Here is a 19,981-nt window from a genome sequence, read left to right as displayed (position 1 = left end):
ATTGGAAATTCATAGATGAATGAGACACCAAACTGATCCAGAAAACTACCATTTTTCACTTCAGGCACACTGCTTAGTTTTACTGATTCATTACCTTATTTAATCCTGACAATCCCTGCAAGATAAGAACCCCATTCGGCCACCCTCCATTGCCACCTCCATTTGGCAGATGAGGAAACTACTTCCCAGAGAGGTTAAGTAACTTGTCCAATGCCACACAGCTGCAAGATGGCAGAGCTGGGTTTGAATTCAACTGTCTAAGCTCAAGTTCAAACCGCCCCTTGTGCCCCACTCCCCTGACAAGTACAGCAAGGGGGAGGAGGACCACACAGTGGTATCCTGCCCTGACCTCACTGTCAGACCAGAACACAGCAATCTGTGCTCCACAAAGAGCACAGAAGCCCCAGCAGTTCATGGGGAGGTGTGGAGAGGGAGGCCAAGAGACGCTCCTGGATTGGGCAACCTTGTGATGGATCTGGTAGGTGCGGGCGGGCTGGCAATCCAGGTAGACACACAGCATGAGCCAATGAAGGGTGATGGGCTGAGGTTGGCTGATCTGCAGAACCTGCTACCTCATCTGCTTGGCCCAGTGCAAAACGACCATGGGTGAACCTCATTCAAAAGTTATTGGGGGCGAGGCTGCGGCGCACAGATCGAGGGATTGAAGAATGTCCTGAGTTCCCTTGGGGACAGTCCTCCTGAGGAACGTCATCCGGCACATAGATGCTCACAATAAGATTCAGGAGGAATCAGATATGTGGAAAATAAGAGAACTGGAGAAACAGATGGAAGATGCGTACAGGGGGACCAAAGGGAAAATGTTACCTAGCAGTTCACGCCGGATGCGTGGTGATGGTTTTGATGAAGAAAGTCAAAAGAGACTATTGGAGGCCAAAGAATGAAATTTCTGGGGCACTGGATGATGATTTTCTTAAGGCTAAATCCTGGAACAAGAAGTTGCATGATTATGAAGCTAACATGCCAGACAGATGGGGTCACAGTAGATATAAAGAATTATACCCTTTAGAATTTGAAACAGTAGTGATCAGCAAGATATTACCAATGGGAAAAAAACATCTCCCCAGGTAAAAATCATCTACCCATGAATCTCACAAACACAAGAAGTCAAAGAAATCCCACAAAAAAAAAGCAGAAAAAAATGTCACACAAAAAACAGAAGAATAGCAAAAAGGAAGCTACAGATATAACAGCAGATTCCTCAAGCGAGTTCTCAGAAGAAACTGGGGCTTTTAGTACCAGGAAAAGGAAACAACCACATAAGCGCAAGAAAAAATCCAGGAAAAAGTCTCTCAAAAATCTGCTTTATTCTTAGAGGCAGAAAGTGAAACTTCCCAGTCAGATAGATGATTCTGCATTATCCGGCAGTTCTGAGGAAAGTGAGGAAAGAGACACAAAGAAAACCAAAAGGAAAAAGAGAGATGAAAAAAGCCCACATCCCTATAGTTAACAATGAAATACAGGAGAGGACAAACAAACACACAAATTGGAAAGTGGCTACAGATGGAAGGTCTGCCTAGAGTTCAGAGGATGACTTAATGAGAAAGAAACATTCTTGTTTCCTGCCTGACTCTGGATATTTACAGCTCTTACACCTTGGGGATTTGCCAGTGACTATTGCTCAGCACAGGGGGCCTGAGGTCAGAGCCGTCCCGTGCCATCTATATACATTCTGACAGACTTCTTGTCTTCTATTTTGGCCTGTTAAACTTGATCCTCTAATTGTTAATAGGGAATCGGTTATTTTGTTACGAAGGTTTCTTGAAGACATTATTTATTTATTTTTTTTGTACTTAATCACATTTAGTGTAGAGTGCATATGCAGCCAATTAAAGGACCCAGAAAGCTGAATCCAATAATGACCAGGGTATACCAATTGGAATGTTGAATTTGGGGAAAGCAAGGGCTGGGGTCAAGAGATGGATTGGAACTAGTGCTGTAATCAATGGTATGATAAGGGAACATCCTGTTGCTCTTGTCTGCTTACATAGTAGGTGCCACAACTTGACTTCTTTTGTCTTTAGCCTTGCTGCTTTGACCTTTCTGTATTTCGACCCCACAGGTGTGGTCCAGTTTACTTAATGAGGAAATGAGCATAAGAACATTTTCTATTCATGATAACATCCATAGACAGCTGTTATTGGAAGAGACTAGGAATTTTTTTCAAATTTCCCTGCTGGACAGGGTCTGTGGGGCTACACTCAGTATATCCCTAAACATGGTAATTGGATCGTGAAAGGTTTTCTAGTTCCATTGTTCATTGCCTAAATGCACTTGTGTTCAGAATTATTTCTTCAGTTGTCTTAGGTTAAGTCCTCAACCAAATGAGGAAGAATTAGGCATTAGTTGTGTTAATGGTGCTCTGAACAGGATTCAGGGCAGCAACAGCTATTTAAGTGTTGTCTTCCTTGTTCATTTCTTAATCTGTTAATGAACTTTAGATTTTTCCTGAAACTAAGTGGAATCAGTTCCAAAATGAAACAGGCTTCTCGGGGACATATCCATTTCTTCCTAGTCTGCCTTTGGATTAAAGCACCAAGCAGAGACTTTGTTACTTCCCTTTGCCATATACTGTGATCCCTACTATTTAATTCTTAAGAAACCAAAATATCACCGGAAGAAGTCTGGCAGAACACAAGTGAATTTTTTTCATTAAGGCAGTTGAGTCAAGTGACACTGTTTTTTCTTGGTTGTCACTTCATGGGTGGAGTAAAAAGCTTGAAAGCTCAGACTTTCGGTCTTGGTTCTGCCATTCATTGGTTATGAGGTCCAGAGCAGGTAAGTCCAACTCCCTGGCCTTACTTTCCCTGTGTGTGATACAGAAATACTTCATGGTAGCATGACAGTGTATGACACTAGCAATAGTCTATAACTATGACAACATTCCACAAGGTGGTAATATTTTGCAGTTCTAAACTATTAAATTCGTTCTCTTTACAGAGCAGATTTCCAATAAAATGTTTAGTCATAAAATTTAAAAAAAAATTTTTTAAGTTATTGGGATTTGTAAGACAGAGACAGCAGAGCACTGAATCAAGAGCAGGGCCTATCTAGATATAGGCAACATGGCCATGGATCCAAATCCTGTGATTGGATCGGGGCATAACAGAGGGCGGAGGTTAAGAGCACAGGTTTTAGATCTAGATAAACTTAGTTCAAATCCTGGCTCTGCCATTTAAAGGTATGACGACCTTGGACAAGTCCCTTTAAACTCTGAATCTCAGTTCCTTCCTCTGCAAAATGAGAATGATAATAGTACCTTACTGGGAGGATCTCTTTGAGGATCAAATGAGATGATGCTTACTTAGCCTAGTACTTAATAAATTAGAACAAATATCAGTTATTCATATATTCACCACAATTGTTACTGTTGTTGTTACTATACAAGAGGGAGAAATGGGAGATGATGCTGGAAAAGTGGTTCGCGGTCGTGGAGAAGGGGACATGGGAGGGATACTGGTTCTCAGGGGGGGCCAGGGCCACATCAGAGCCCCCCGTCTGGGGGCAGGTAAAGGTGGGGATTACATCAGAGGCTCCATTTCACATTCTCAGAGTGGCCCCCCATCTCCCGGCTTCCTGTTGGGGTGACCTAACCAAAGCCATTGAACCAGCCAGCCGGGCTCTAGGAGCTCTCAGCGACACCCCACCTACCAGCACCAGCCTGAGGCAGGCTGACTGAGGGCTGGGCTGGACTGGGCGGATGAGCTCATTCTCACTAGCCTCACCAACCAGGCCGGACACTTCTCCCGGCAGGAGCCTGTCAGAACTGCCAGCTGGGGGTCAGGATGAGCTGGAGGGCCTGGTGGTGCCCAGATGCCCATGGCCAGCAGGTCTGCTGAGTGTTTGATTACATTCCCGGGCACCCCAGGCAACACCAGGGCTGGCGGTTCCCACTCCTGCTGGGTCCCGTCTGTCAGCCACACAGCTGACATCCCCAGCTCAGCCCCCTCAGCCCACCTGCCTTCCACCTTCTGCTTCTTCCTCTTGGCTGCAGGCTGCAGCCCTCACGGAGCCAGGTGGCCTCATCCCCTGATGACTTCATCCTCCTTAAAGGCATCAGGTCCCTTGGACAGCCAGGCCTCTGGAGCCTTTCCTGTCCACAGGTCCACAAACCAGACTCCAGGGTCTCCGCTCCGTACCCACTCCCATCCTGCTATATGTGACTCTCCCCGGGAAGTATGACAGAAGGGACCCCAGCCCTGGAAATGACAGCTTGCGTCTCATGTTCATTGAACATGCTGTCTTATTGTAACCAGTCCATCAGCCAACTGTCCCTATGAGCTGAATCTTTTCTCCAGACTGGTCCTCCAAGGTGGGCCACACTCACTCCGCACCTACTCTGGGTATGTGACTCATGTGGGGCAGTGATGTAGCAGTTCCCTCTATTAGGGTGACGGACGGTTCCCATTTCCCTGAAAGTCCTGCATCCCCGGAAGCCCCTTAGTCCCATGCCAACCAGGATGTTTGTCAGCCAATCCTGCACATGCATCTGTGATGCACTGTCTTTCATGATTCGTGTCTATGATTTTCACTGAATTAACCTGAGCCTTTAGCCTGCCCCAGAAGAAATCAGAGGGGTTCAGTTTATTAAAAACGAAAATTGGGCTTCCCTGGTGGCGCAGTGGTTGAGAGTCCACCTGCCGATGCAGGGGACACGGGTCCGTGCCCCGGTATGGGAGGATCCCACATGCCGCGGAGCGGCTGGGCCCGTGAGCCATGGCCGCTGAGCCTGCGCGTCCGGAGCCTGTGCTCCGCAACGGGAGAGGCCACAACAATGAGAGGCCCGCGTACCGCAAAAAAAACCACCAAAAACCAAAACAAAACCACGAAAATAATACTCTCTGTGCTTCCAGAATCCATGGACACCCTGAAACTTGTCATCTGGTTAGAATTTTCATCACTGCTCAAGCCCCTCATTTATACTCTCTACCCCATGGTGAACATGGACAGATTGCTCTAGGAAGGAAAACCTAGGAGGGAGGGAGAAAGCGCTCACCCAGTCCAGCTTTCCTCAGGCAAGTAGGAGAGTGGACAGTGATAATTTGCCAGGTCTTTCTCTTGAAGCCTACAACATCCTATGTCAAGAATGTTAGAGCTTTAGAATACTAGAGTTAGAGGTCAAAGATCAGAGTTCGGGCTTCCCTGTTGGCGCGGTGGTTGCGCGTCCGCCTGCCGATGCAGGGGAACCGGGTTCGCGCCCCGGTCTGGGAGGATCCCACATGCCGCGGAGCGGCTGGGCCCGTGAGCCATGGCAGCTTGCAGGGGAACCGGGTTCGGGCCCCGGTCTGGGAGGATCCCACATGCCGCGGAGCGGCTGGGCCCGTGAGCCATGGCAGCTGAGCCTGCGCGTCCGGAGACTGTGCTCCGCAACGGGAGAGGCCGCAGCAGAGGGAGGCCCGCATACCACAAAAAAAAAAAAAAAAAAAAAAAAGATCAGAGTTCAACACCTGCTTCAATGAGACAGGGAAACTGAGGTCCAGGCAGGGGATTCAGAATCAGATGTAATTCTTTTAATGCCTACGATGTAGCTGACACTGCTGGGAAAAACTGATGCCCGGGGCCCACTCCCAGGGAGTTTGATGTAATTGGTCTGGGAGGTGGGGCCTGGGCACCATGATTTGTAGAAGCTTCCCAAGGGATGCCAGTGTGCAGCCTCAGTTGAGAACCCCTGGGTTAGACAGAGATCCATCCCTGAAGAGCTTCAACCAGAGTGGGGCGGGAGGTGATGTGAAAAGAGGCACCCACAAAAGTAGAACAAAGCAGAGGGGCACACAGGAGGTTCAGCCAGAGTGCCTTGGGGAGGAAGGGGAGAGCCGGGGTAATACAGCCCGATGGTTAAGAGGATCCAGACAGAGCAGGGCTTGCAACTTAGCTTAGTCTAGACCAGTGACCTTGGGCAAGTAATTAAAGCATTTCTGAGCTTCAGTTTCTTCATCTGAAAACTAGAGAATGATAACAGTGCTTAATCCATTGTGGTGGCGTTCAGAGAAACGAGATAATCCCCACAGAGTGCTGAGATGAGTGCCTGACATAAAGATTAGCTGCTATTATTATTATTATTACTTCTCACTCAGGTCAGGGCCATGGTCTGGGGGAGCTCACAGAGGGGAGCTGGCATATGGGCTGTACCAAGATGAACAGGTACCATTTTTGATGTCCAGGAAGCTGTGAGCAGGGGCTCAGGAGTGAGAAGTTGCAAGCATGCTTGGGGGTCAGTGAGGAGTGCAATTTCCTCACTGGGGGGGGCGGGGGGGCTGGAGGCCAGAAGGTCGCCCAGTTAGGTCCTGGGACCGGCAGAGTGGGGGATCAGGGCCTGGGGCAGGAGTGGTGGAGGAACTGGGGAGGAGGGGACAGATGTCAGCAGCATTCTGAGACCCATCCCAATCCTCATTGCTCCCTTACCCCCAGGCTGCAGACATCCCTGCACTGGACAGGCTGGAGGCCAGCCTTGGCCAGGATGGGGAGCCCAAAGGCAGATAGTCACACATGACTAGACAAAGGGGCCGCACAGCCACCTTCCTCGGGTTAATGCCTAATCGGCCCAGACTGGGAGACTTGGGTGGCAATCAGCCAAGTGGATAATTGCCCAGGTTAGCCTTCCCATTGGCGTTGATCACAGCAGTCCCCCTCATGCTGTAAACCCCTAGGCCTCTCATGCAGCTTGTAGGAGGGACGCCTGGGAGACTCTTCCTGTTAGGGGGCCCCTCTAGATGTCTTGGGCAACACGTGGAAGCTGTTGACACCTGTGGTCATCCCTGACTCCGGTGAAAGATCCCTGAGGGCATGGCCCACAGTGGCTGCAGCCACTCCATGAATGGATATCTCCTGAGGGCTGGGAAACCACCAAGAGCCTCATTACTCCTCCATAAACAAGACCAGAACCTTAATGGTTCCACTTAGCCATAGGGTCCAGACTGAACTTCTAGAAAACCAAGTCCTAGCCAGAGAATCAGGCCTTAGGTTTTGTCACATGGCAGAGGAAATAGATGCATTCTGAGTGTCCCCAGCAGTTTTGAACCCATTTAACAAATGAGAAAATAGAGACAGCAAACTGACATCATTTGCCTTGAGTCATATAGTTATAATAATAGCAATAATAAAGATATGTAGACTTCTTGTTTATCAACCAGGTTTAAGGGCTGCTGCTCAGCTGAACATCAGGTAGAACTGCTGAGTCAGAACTGACTGCTGGAAGAGGTAGTGAGCTCCCTGTAATTAGAGGTATGCAAGCAAAGACTCATTTATTTGCCAGGGAAGTTGCAGAGGGGTTGTAAGTCTGGGGGCCGGGGGAGAGAGGGGGGATTGAACAGGATGGTAACAGAGCCATTTTCAGCTCTGTGGGGCAGGAACTATTTCATTTACCTCTATGTCACCAGTGCCCAGTACAGTACCTGGAAAAGAGATGCCAGGCACTGTGCTTTGCACTTTACACACATTATCGGTCTCACGATTCTGCACAACCTTATGAAGTAGGGATTCCTGTTAGCCCCATTTCACAGCCGGGGAAACCAGAGCTCAGAGAGGTTAAGTCACTTACTGAGGAAGGCACAGCTAATAACAATGAGAAGAAGAACTACCTTTTATGGGGGACTTTCTCTGCCAAGTGCCTTCCCTCAACCATTATCTCATTTAATCCTCATAACAACCTCATGAGGTAGCGAGTTATTAACCAGACCTTGCGGGGAAGGGTGACCGTGGTAGTTCATCCAGATCTGCAGCGTGGGGAGGAGAGAGGAGAGAACACTGGCCGGAGAGCTGAGCGACCTGGGTCCTTTCCCAGTGCCTCATGGTCTCTTTGTGTCCTCAGGCAAGTACAACCTGTCCAGGTCCTCAGTTTATCCCTCTGTAAAACCGAGAAGGGAGGTGGAGATGGGCCCGATTTCTCAGCAACTCTCCAGCCGTCATTTTCCATAACTTGATTCCCCACCGTGAGTTCTGGGCCACAACCCAGTTGGCTCCCTCCCTCCACTCCAGAGCTGGCAGGAGGGGATGATCCGCCTCAATTCTCCCACCTCCTTTTTCCTCCTCCTCCTCCTGGGCTGGGACACACCTACTCCAACTTTCTCAGCAGCCTCTTCAGAGTGTACGCCTTCCTGCTCTGAGACTCTGCACCTCCCTCCCCGAGCTTGTCAGCCTGGGGCTTGTGAAAGGGGCTCCAGACCAGCAGCCCACCCCGGGGCACCCTCCCCCACCTGAAGGGCACAGGTAAGAACTGCTGGAGGATGGGAAGTTTGGGGGTGGAAGTTTCAAAGTTCATCAATTCTGGTCCCTGAGCAGGGGCTCCTGGAAGGTGGCGACAGAACCAGAAGATGGCTGGGGCAGGCACAGCAGGAGTAGGACAAGGACACCCGGGTCCTGGTCACGTAGGTACACTGAATGAAGCCAGCCTGAGCGTGGGGGCTGGGGATTGGGGCCCAGGGATGGACAAGGCTAGGGCTTTGATCTTCGGGAGGAGCCAGGTCACATTTGCATGTATGGAAAGTTGGGCTCCTTTTCTTGGAAGAATGAAATTCCCTGCTCGGGCTTTCTGGGGCTGAGCCTTCAAGGGGATGTGGAGACAATTTCCTCCTTGATTTTAGGAGGAAGGGCTGGGGCCAGGGAACCGAGAGGGGCTGGGGCCAGGGAACCGAGAGGTGCTGAGTTCTCCTGTGTGTCCAGGAGGCACGGGGTCCCTAAAACAGACAAAGCCACCTGGTGAGGGGGAGGGAGGGCGGGAGGGCCCGAGGGAAAGTCAGACAACCTGGCAGGCTCTGGCTCTCGTGCGACTCTTTAGAGGCACCCAGATTAGAACCTCAGCCTTCCTGGCTGTCGGATGGGGGTGCTCACTCTCTCCAAGGGCTGCGAAAGGCAAGGCGGCGAGTCTCAGAGGCCAAGGGCAGCGCTGGAGTGGGTGTGGGGAGTGGGAGCAGCTCTTGGGGGGCAGCAGCAATCTGATGCATATCTGGGGGGGAAGGAGAGCTGGGGTGGTACACTGAACAGAGCCACCAGGCCAGAGTTCAGCCCTCCACCTGGGGCGGGGGGGGGGGGGCGGGTGCTATTTGCCCCAATGTGGGAAGCAGCAGGCCATGCTGAGGTTTGCTAAGGGCTCAGAAATGCTGCCTCTGTCCCCAGGTGCACAGCACTCAGGGGCAAGGCCTGGGCTCAGGAGAGCAGGGAGGTAGAGAAGCAGGCTCAGAACGCAGCATTTCCAATCCTTCAGCTCCTTTTAAGATGGGGGTGCTGAGCCTGGGCAGGTGAGCAGTGCCCTCCACGCAGAATCAACTAACACTTTTTATTACTGCTGATACCCACTGGATGCTTCCTGTGTTTGGGGATGGGGCTGAGTATACACGGTCATTTGAAAATGTTGGGTTTTCAAAGCAGGCAGGGGGAAAAGAGAATTTCATTATTCACGTCCCTGTAACTCAAAGGCGGTGTGGCCTGAAAGGGTTTCATACTGCTCTGGGCCTACCTATTTCCCTACATTTTCACTAATGGTGGTTGGATTATTGTTAAGATCTGTTCTTTTTTTTTTTAATTAATTTTTTTATTGGAGTATAGTTGATTTACAGTGTTGTGTTAGTTTCTGCTGTACAGCAAAGTGAATCAGCCATACATATACATATATCCACTCTCTTCTAGACTTCGTTCCCATATAGGTCATTACAGAGCACCGAATACAGTTCCCTGTAAGATCCATTCTTAATCGATTGACCCCAACAAGGCTGCTGGGTAGGCAGAGCAGGAATGATTGCATTTTGCAGGTGAGGAAGCTTTGGAACTCAACACCCTGGTGCAGGAAGAGGCAAGCTCGGGTTCGCCCCAGGGCTCTCTACGGAGCACAGGTTACACTTCTGGCAGGAAGGGGCTGAGTTCATGAGTTGGCCAGGGTGGTGGAGCGAAACAGTGAGGCCCTGTCAGCCACAAGCTCCCTGGGTCTCAGTTTCCTCATCTGTAAAGTGGGGAGGAACTGGAGGGAGTCAAGGTTTCCCTAGAACTCCCCTGTTTCCATGACTCTTAGTGGTCTCCTTAAGGAAGGACTCAGAGAACCAGACCCAGAAAGACACTGACACCCTTCAGCCCCTACATGTCAGCTGTGCCTGTGCTTTCCACTGGGAGGGGCTGCCAGGCCCCCCTGCCCCAGGCCTCTGTGAGCTGGGCCACCACACTCGGCTGCCTGCACACTCTTCCCCGGGTATGAATGAACTCACCTCGGCCTGGTGGTTTTCCTTCTTTTTCTCGCCAAGTACGCGAGAACGTGGGGCAGCCTTAGTGGAAACCAGTGTGTGCTAGGGACGATGGGGTGGCATAGTTGGGGACCTTCCTGTACCTGCCGGATGGGCCCTGCCTTTTGGGTTCCTTCAGTAATGTGTGCGCAGAGCCCCTGAAAGCTTCCCGTGCTTGCTGGGTCCCCAGCACAAGCTGAGCTAACTCAGAAGCTCAATGTTACCGTTTCTATGACTAATGGAACGAAATGCTTACATTTACAATAGGGGTTTCTAGACAGGTTTAAAATGAAGAGTGTGGGTCCAAATCCTGGATATTATCGGTTGTATGACCTGGGCCTCAACTTCTTTAAACCTCAGTCTCCTCATTTGAAAAAATGGGGTGAATGATCGTTCCTTTCTCAGAGATTGATGTGAAAATTAAATGAGATAATGCATGTAGTGCCAGGGCCTTGTTTATGCTGGTCACAGTCATCAATTATTTGCCTCCTTTACGCTTCCCCTGGGGTGGAGATCATCTCATGGCACCCTGAAGTGTTCCTTCCTAAGACAGATCACAATTGTAATTATTAGTTATTTGCATATATCCTGTTTGATATGGTCTCTCCTACTAAGTGACGCTCACTGCTCCGGAACCCGTGTCTAGCACAGCACCTGGCACGTAAAAGAAACTCACTGCATATATGTTGAGAGAATGAATGAATCTTCACTTCTAATTCCCAGATGAGAAATGTCGCTCAGAGCAACCAAGCATTAGTCCAACCCCATCATAGATAAGAGTGGAAGGGTCCCTAGAGATCATTGAATCAGACAGGTAGAGACACGGAGGCCTACTTAGAGAAGGCTGATAACTTGGCTGCAGTCACACAGCAAGTGAGTGGGGAAAGCAGGGCCACAACGCAGATCTTTTCACCTTCCTTTTCCTCTCTTTGCCTCGCCCAGCTCAGGAGAGAGTCCTGCTCCCTGTGTGGGTGGTCAGCCTCAGAGGCCAGTGAATGGCCCTCATACCCCCTGGAGGCAATTTGGGATCAACAACAAGATTGATCCCTAAACTGTCAGATGCCTTTCAGGGGACAGGGGACATACACCTCATCAATCAGACCCCTCCCCCAACACCTATCAACACACACATACACACACACACACACACACACACCTGCACACCATTCCCTCACTATTGCCAGAGAGTCAGCAAGAATCTGCAACTGTACAAGTGGAAGGTGCTCAGGAGTTCCCCGAAGTCTCCCTTCAAGAATTACTGGTTCCATTTTACAGATGGAATCATAGATTTGGAATTATTTGCCTAAAGTCAGTAGCCAGTTTGCAATGGTGTCCTGGGTCAATGCGCAGTCCTGAACATGGGATTTCAAGGTTGAAAAGACAGCTCTGATGTACTGAGCTCCTCGATGTGCCTGTCACCAGGTTAGACTGTGTCACATATACCTTCTCTTCTACTCTGCACAACCGCCCTGCGGCCCGCAATCATGATCCTCTACCACTTCTTTTTGTTGCTGCTGTTGTTGTGTTCAGTGTGGACATGAATAGAGACTCAGAAAAGCTAAGCCACTTCCTTTCAGTCGCACAGCTTCTGTTTTCTCAACAGATCTTAGTTCAATAGACACTTAGCACTTACGATGTGTCAGGCCCCCAGAAACTCACAGCTGGTAGAGGCAGCTAAGTGGGTGGTTTAATACCTCGAGGTAGGTGGTAAAATAGAGGCAAACTGAGGCTAGCAGTCGGGCCCGAGGAGCCATACATAGATAGCCCAGTTATGAAGTTGGTGGAGGAAGGCTTCTAGGAGAATCTGAGACTGAACATCAGTTATGAAGACTGAATGAGGCTTAAAAAAAGAAAGAAAAGTGGGAAAGGCAATTCAGAAAGAAAAAGTAGCATATGCAAAAGCATAGCAGTTAAAAGAAAACGGCGTGTGTGCAGCAAACTATCAGCTGGGTAGGGAACATTTGGAGACGTGCCCTGAAAGGCAGGATGGGGTCAGGTCACTGAAGGCCATGTGTGCCAGGCCAAGGAGTATGACTTTAAAAAAATATATATGTATATAATTTATGTATAATTTTTTATTAATGAGAAATTATAGAAATATCAAAAGGAAGCAGAGGAGTATTAAAAAAAATCACTCAGCTTCAATAATTATGCTTCCCCTATATCTCCACCAACTCTTCCCTGATCAGATTATTTTGAAACAAATCTCATATACATAATTGCATCTGAAAATATTTCGATATACGTCTTTAAAACGTTAGGATTTCAGGGAATCATCATAGGGGCATGGCTTTTGTTTTGAAAATATTGGAGGACCATGTTGAAGAAGTTTAATTCAAAGAGTGTCTTGGTGGAGCCAGAATTTCAGGAGGGGTCAGAGCAGAAGGTGATGATATCTTGTTGTCTCCCCCTTGGCCAATCACAGTGCCCGACTGTCCACCATTACCCACTGATTGACAAACTACCTCCTGAATGAGGTGATGCCGTAAGCGTTTTCCAGTTAGGAGCCTGCAGAAGAGACAAATGCCTTCCCTGCCCGCCTTTCTCCATTCCTGAGACTTGTGGGTCACTGCAAGGTGACCTGGAGTGGCAGGTAAATGGCAGCTGCCCATCTTCTGGCTGAGGGCAGGGAGCCCACAACAGAGAACTCTCCAGTTCCAAGTTCCCGTTCAGCTCCAGTGCCCACAACAGTTGGCCTCGGTGCCAGCTGAGCAGGATTGTAGGTGCCAGCTGTGGGGTAACGTCAGCATGTGCTCACATGTCCCAGGTCAGAGCTTCTGTCTGTCCCTGCAGCAACCCCTTCCCTCTGGGTCCTCCCAGCAAATGCAAGGCTAGACGGCACAAAATGCATCACTGAGATGCTTAGACACTTAGCCTTGGGAAGTGGCAGACCTTGATACCAGTATGGCACCATGGTTGGGCACACCAGCTCTGGAGCCAGGGTGCTGGAGATCTGGTCCTGGCTTTGCCGCTTTCCAGCTCTGTGACGTTGGGCACATCATTTCACCTCTCTGAGGGTTGTGGGCTGGATAATGTTATCTATCAATACCTCACAGAGCTGCTGTGAATGGATCCATACGAAGCTCTTAAGCTCTTAGCACAGCAGTCAGCACATGCCAAGAGCTCACTAAATGTTAGCTACTATTACAGATATGGGGGCTTCCTGAAGTCTTGGGAATTGACTGAGAGAATCACAGCATCTTGGAAAATTCAAATCCTAGAATCTCAAGCTCTTGGAAGCATGCAATTAGAAGAACTCTATTGGATTTCTTGTATAAATCTCTACTCTGTGTAAAGATTGCTTCTACGGTGTCTCTGACAGATAGCTGGCCTGCCTTTTTTTTTTTTTCCTTTTTGTAAACATTCAAAAAGAGGGTGTATCAACTGTAAGTTATAGCTTGATGAATTTTTACAAAGTGAATGCAAACGGTGGCAAAACAGCAACCAGAGCAAAAAGCAGACATCACCAGCACCAGTGCCCCTCACACACCCTCCAGATGCCCCTTGTCAGTCACTGCCCCCCACCCTAAGCATAGCTATTATCCAGCCAGTCGGGCTGTTCTCAAATATCTTCTGGAGGGGTTGTGTACCATTGTTAGGAGGACTCTAATTATTAGAGAGGTTCAGTGTGTTAATCTGGAAGTTGCTAAATTAAGCTTTACCTTTAAATTATCTTGCTTTTACTGTCTTATTTCAGTGGCAGCCTAGTTTAGAGCTAAGCATCCCAAATGCCTAGGACTGTTTTTAAAAATACAGCTTTCTCAGCCCCATCCTGAGTCTACATCATTGGAATGTGTGGTCTGGTGGTGAAGCCAGGGAATCTGTATTTTTACAAGCTCTAAGGGAACTCCAGGTGAGGTCCAACTGGGTTTGGGAACCACTGGACTCGCGGTTCAGAGCTTCGACTCAACTCAGACCATTTCTTCCAATCCATGCTCCACACTTACTAGGCATTGACCTTGGACAAGGCACTTGGACTTTCTGACTTTTCAGTTTTTTCATTTGTTAAAATGGAAATGATATGATAGTACCTACCTCCTTGGGTTATTGAAGGCTCTGAGACATCCCCAGGGAAACTGCTCACTAATTGATAGGTGCTATAATCAGCATTGCTATTACTGGGAAGAGACCATCTGCGGTGTAGCCAAGGAAGTGTTGGATTTGGTATCTGAAGCCTTGTGTTTGAGTCCTGGCTGGGCCGCTTGCTAGCCCTTGCTAGCTTTTGGACAAGCCTTTTGACCCCCATCTCGGGGCCTCAACTTTCCCATCTATAAAATGGAAATACTTCTTGCTCTACATTTAGGGTCTTTGAGGGGATCAGAAAAGAAAATGAGCCAGAAAACTGCTCTGAGGACAGAAAAATGCTGCATGAAGCAAGCTCCAATGAATGCGAACTCAGCTGAACCTGGGAATCCAGTGCAAAATGGGCTGCCATTGTCCTTGCGGTTCTGGGGAGGGCGGGCCATGGGGGGGTGGGGACAGGAACTGCTGAGGCATCGGTTTTCCACAGCCCTGGTAGGACCTGGCATGGCGCCCGAGCTCTTGGGTTCTGAGAATTGTCTCCTTCCTGGTTCCTGGGACAGGAAGAGTCCACGATCCCATAGCCATGAAATCCCATGCAATTTGCCACAGTCAGAAGTCACCTGGAGTTCCCTTTTATTATTTAAATGCTTTTCCTTTTATTAAAAGTCTTCTTTGAAGTCCTTTACTAGTACTTTTAGAACACTTTTAAATTAAGTATAATATGCATACATAAAAATGCACAAATCCTAAGTGTGCAGCTCAATGAACTTTCCAGAAACTGACCAGCTCCCAGATAAAGAAACAGAACATTACCACCATTCCAGAAACCTTCTTCGTGCCCCTTCCAGTTACTAACCACCCCTCTTCTCCTGCCCAAGGGTAACTTTATCCTAATGTAATCCATAGATGAGTTTTGCCTGTTTTAAAGTTTTATATAGTTGGAATAGCACAGTATGTAGTCTTTTGTATATAGCTGTTTTCACCCCACATTATGTGAGGGGGATTAATCTCTGTTGTTGCCTACAGCAATACTTTCATTTTCTTTGATGTATAGTATTCCACTATATGACCAAGCCACAATTTACTTAGCCATCTGCTCTTGATGGACATTCAGGCTATTTCCAACAGAGGGCTATTATAAACAGTGCTGCTCTGAACATTCTCGTGTGAATCTTTCATGAACATACGTACACACTTCCGCTGTGTAAATGCCTAAGAGTGGAATTATTGGGTCCTTGAGGTATGTGTTTGTGGCTGGAACGCTTTGATTTTCAGTTCAGTTCTATTCATTGCAAGGGGAACATTGTTCACAGGGCTGTGTCTCTATCTGGGACAGACCTGTCCGCAAGAAGGTAAACAGTTGTCTCTGGGGTTTGAGATGCTAATGAGTGGAGACATTTGCAGACTCAGAGACTTCCAGGTGAAAGGCGCAGGAATCAGATCTGTTGTTTCCCTCTCCTGTCTGCTCTTCTGTTTGACTTTAGAGATAACCTTGTGGCTGTTTTGCCTGGGAGCCAGTGTTCCCCATCTACAGGGGAAAACACGCCCTCCGAGTTCTACCACAGCCCTATGAAATCAAACTTCTTAAGAATGAGGCTGTGATTTTTAACACACTGACATTTGAGAAGCACTTGTCTAGCCTAAAAGAGTCATGGAGATTTCAGTCTTTTCCTAACTTCCCCACCCGCCTCTCTCCACCGGGGCCAGGAGAAGGCCACATATGGGATACCAACTTTGCAACAAGGCATGGTAGAACACAGGATCCTAAAGAAAGCGAATACCACCTTCAGCGGATCCCAAACATCAGTCACGAAAATCACCCCGGGAGCTTGTTAAACATCTATTCCTGAGCCCCACCCCTAAGGATTTTGATTCAGTAGATTTGGGGTGGGGCTTCGACTATGTATTTGTAACCCCTACAGCCACCCGCTTCGGGAATTCCCAAGATGTAGCCCCTGGTTCAATTCAATGGCCAGCCCTGTCTGATGAGAACACAGCAGGCCCAGAAGTTCTGTTGAGTTCCGTGTCCGCCAGTGGCTGGGTGGAGCACAGAGTTACCATGGGTAAGAGGAACCAGTGTGGACACAGCCCAGGGGGCTTGAATGTGGGACTCTGGGCTTGAGCTGGAGTCCCCGGCAGAGGTTCATTTGCATCTCATTAGTATGCACCTTGATGCTCCCAAATCATCCCTAACCCCTCTCTTGCCTCTGGCCCTACAGTTCAGGTTCAGCCAGCTCCACAGCAGTACCGCCAACAGCGGAGGGAGCTGCCTGTCTTGCCCCACTGCTAGAACCAGCTCCTCACCTGCCAAGGCCTGCCTACTTGCCAGCTTTGTCCTAAGCTGTTCTGCTCAGAGAGGATTGGACTTGGACAGACAGACAGCACTGCTGGGCTGGGTTCAGCCAGAGGGAAAGTGATGGAACTGGAGATGAAGGCTTTGCTGAGAATCTGTGTTTGCTGGTGGGAGAGGACATACGGTTATATGATCCCTGGTGTGGGGGAAGGATCATAAAACTCTCCCCCTCCCAAGAGCTCTTTCCAGGCTGTGGGCACCGGCCGGGGGGCAGGCCAGGGAACTGTTAGACACCCAGGTGATCTGAGTTTTAATCCTGCTTTGGCCACAAACTAGCTGTGTGAACTTGGAGCTTAGGTAACCTCTCTGAGTCTCATTTATCCCTTCTGCAAAATGAGGATAATTACAGGGTTGCTGTAAGCCAGCTTAAAAGTGATAATGCATTCCAAGCGCATACCACAGGGCCTGGCGCATAGTAAATGTTCAGTAAACATCACCTATGACCAGGGCCTGTGCCTCTGTAAACATTTCCTATTCCCCAAATGTCGCCTTCTTCAGAGCATCATCTGACAACAGCTCAGTGGAGGGTTATCCAGGAAGGCAGCAGAGCAGGGACTAGTCCCAATTCCCAGATGGACAAGTGGAGGCCCCACGAAATGAGGGGGTTTGCTCAGGGGTCTCCAGCTTGATCCATTCCGGGGCCCTCTATTACCGAGGCCCCTCGGAACCAAAGGAGTGCTAAATGCTTTGCATGCATAAGCTCATTAAATCCTCCAAGTAGGTAACCGTTGCCAGCCCCATTTCACAAATGGGGAAACGGAGGCTCGGAGAGAGGAAGCCGAAAGCAGAGGCAGGATGGGGGGGCAGGTCTGACCCCGAAGGCTGGCTCCTTCCCCTGCACTCTCCTGAGTAGGAGACCCTGCCCGTGTGGGTTCCTGAGGAGCCCCAGGTTGGGAGAGGAGCCGGGTTGCAGGGAGCCACTTGGCCAGTGCAAAGCGCCCAGGATGGGGAGACCGGGTTCTTGTTCCAGGTGCACCACCAATGTGTGATGTGACTTAGTACACAGCACTATGGGACTTCCCTTCTTGGGGCATAGTTTTCCGATCTCTACAAAATGGAGATTAGACTCCTAGCAGTTTGTAAACTGTGCCCTAGGGAGGCTTGGGAACTTCACAGGGATGCCTCAGAAGGTGAAGGTGGGAATGAATGGGCACGGGGCTCAGGGCACCAGCTGGGTTTCAATCCAGTTTCCATAATGATAATGATCGTTTTTAAATAACAGCCAATATTTATTTAGCGGTTGCGAGGTATCATGCACTGTGTTAACTGCTTAATATGAATCATCTAGTCGAACCTTCAGAACTATCTGAGGTGGGTTCAGTTAGTATCTCTCTTTTAAAGATGAGGAAAACAGAGGCTCAGAGGTTCAGTTAGTGATCCAAGTCACCCTCTTGGAACTTGATGTCTAGATGTCTGAAAACTCATCCATAGTCCCTGGAAAGACACATGATTTCATTGGATCAAAGAGTTTCAAGGAACGCAGAAGAGGAAGGACCACGCCAGATGAAGTCCATGCAGCAGGGACATTCTGGTCTCTGCGATCTGTTCTGCCCTCTGAAAGGAGCTTTCCGGTCCTCCAGGGGAGTCTAACTCTTGACTTCAGAACACAACCTTCCAGGCTTGCAGAGAGCCACCCCCAAACCCAGGCCTTCAGGGCAGCCTCCCCCCATACAGAGGGCCTCCTGGTCCCTGCCTGGCCAGAGGCTGCCCCACCAGGAGGAGAGACTCCAGGGTTCCCCCTGGCCTTCCCATAGGGCTGAGTTCACACTGTGCCCTGATGGATCCCAAGGCACAAACGCGGAACTTAGAGGAGGTGCTCTGTTCCTCTTGCTTTGTCTCCAGAGCTTCTAAATGATAAATAGGTTCAATGCCCTGCTGAACTGGAGCTGGTTTTGATCTTACAAACCTCTCTGGACAGAGAGCCCTGGAAGAAGTGGGGCAAGATTCGCCCTCCGTCCAAGCCCTCTGATCCTGGGATGCCCTCTGATTTAGGGAGTTTTCAGCTCCAGATGCAAAGCTCATGGACCCATATAGGCAACCCCAAGATGAAGAGATCCCTTGCTCTCTCTGGGGCTCAGTGAGTGTCAGGGGCTCCAAACTCAAATGTCTACAGCTGGTGGGAGCCTCAGGGGTGAAGCAGGCCCAGTGTGTGAACAGGAGGCCATCCTGGATTCTATTTTCTTCACAGTTTGGAAAGAGGTGTAGGTACAGATGTGTGTCTCTTCTATTAGAAAACTACCTTGGAGATAAACGGTAGCTGAAATGGCCTCCATATCTGGGAGAGCTTGGGGAGGGGGGACTAGAGAGCCCAGGCCCCATCTAAAGGGGGCAGCCACCACTCAACTCCAGCCAACCATGCCATGGGTGGACACAGACAGTGCCCTCCACTTTGGTAAACAGAAGTTGGAATCTAGATTTTTGGGTGAAGCTTCCCACTGTTTATATGTTAACTAATCAAGCAGAAAACCATCAAACAACAAAACAATGTATTATAGGCCCAACAAAACTAATTGCAGCTGGACAACTTGTATACCACCCCTTGGCCACAGCGGATAAAGGGCTCTAAGATTTTAGGTCCAGCAGCACGACCCTCCCTCTTTCTGCTCCTTATAGAACCATCATGTAAATCCTGTGATGGGATCCCACCTCACTACAGGTCTTTTCTTTGGGCTGAATTGCCCTGGGCCACCTCCCTGATCTTGCAGGTACCCCTCTCTCCTTGCTCCCTCTAGTCTGTCTGCGGTCTCCTTGCTCCTGCCCCAGCGCCTTTGCACTGCCTGTTTCTTCTGCCTGGAACTCTTTCTCAAGATGGCTTTGTGGCCTTCCCTCTGTTCAAATGTCACCTTGTCATGTAGGATTTCCCTGACCGCCCTTTCAAAAACAGTGCCCCCTCCATCACTATCTAACCTTGTCTTGCATGATTTTCCTTCATATCACTTTTCATCACCTGATGATAGTGTATATTTTTTTATTTATCATCTCCCTCTCTCTGCCACTAGAATCCAATCCCCACAAGAGCAGGGACCTCACCTGTCCTATCCTCTGTTCTAGAATGCCCTCACAGGGTAGGCCCTCAAAAAAGAAGTACTGAGTGAGCGAGTGAATAAATGACTTTGGCAGAGGAAGTCCAATAACAAAACACTTTCTCATCATCTCCCACTTTGTCCCTTTCCTTCCTTAAAGCCCAGGTGCCTGGAAGCCCTGTGTTTCCTTCAAATGTCTATCTTCCCAGGGTCACATTCTGACTTTCAAGGGCCCTAGTCACTTTAGCTTTTGTGGGCCCCTTCCTCCATGAAAAAAATTAGAAATTATATTTAAGGACAACATTGGTATAAAGATGAATATATGGGCTAGAGGCTCCCACACTGGACAGCTCAGACAT

General features: G+C 49.1%; 1 protein-coding gene and 1 pseudogene across 1 annotated transcript in view; both read left to right on the top strand.

Moving 5' to 3' along the window:
• Positions 1–422: 422 nt before the first annotated feature.
• LOC102980060 (uncharacterized protein NKAPD1-like) lies at positions 423–6,498 on the top strand (annotated as a pseudogene).
• Positions 6,499–8,111: 1,613 nt separating this feature from the next.
• Positions 8,112–19,981, top strand: part of FAT2 (FAT atypical cadherin 2) — an 87,413-nt gene continuing 75,543 nt past the window's right edge. The window contains exon 1 of the mRNA XM_024121770.3: positions 8,112–8,223. The gene's annotated coding sequence lies outside the window, so the exon portion shown is untranslated. The remainder of the gene's footprint in view (positions 8,224–19,981) is intronic.

This window comes from Physeter macrocephalus, chromosome 8 (assembly GCF_002837175.3).
Source record: "Physeter macrocephalus isolate SW-GA chromosome 8, ASM283717v5, whole genome shotgun sequence".
Classification (NCBI taxonomy): Eukaryota; Metazoa; Chordata; class Mammalia; order Artiodactyla; family Physeteridae; genus Physeter; species Physeter macrocephalus.
This window is presented reverse-complemented; position numbering and strand designations above follow the sequence as displayed.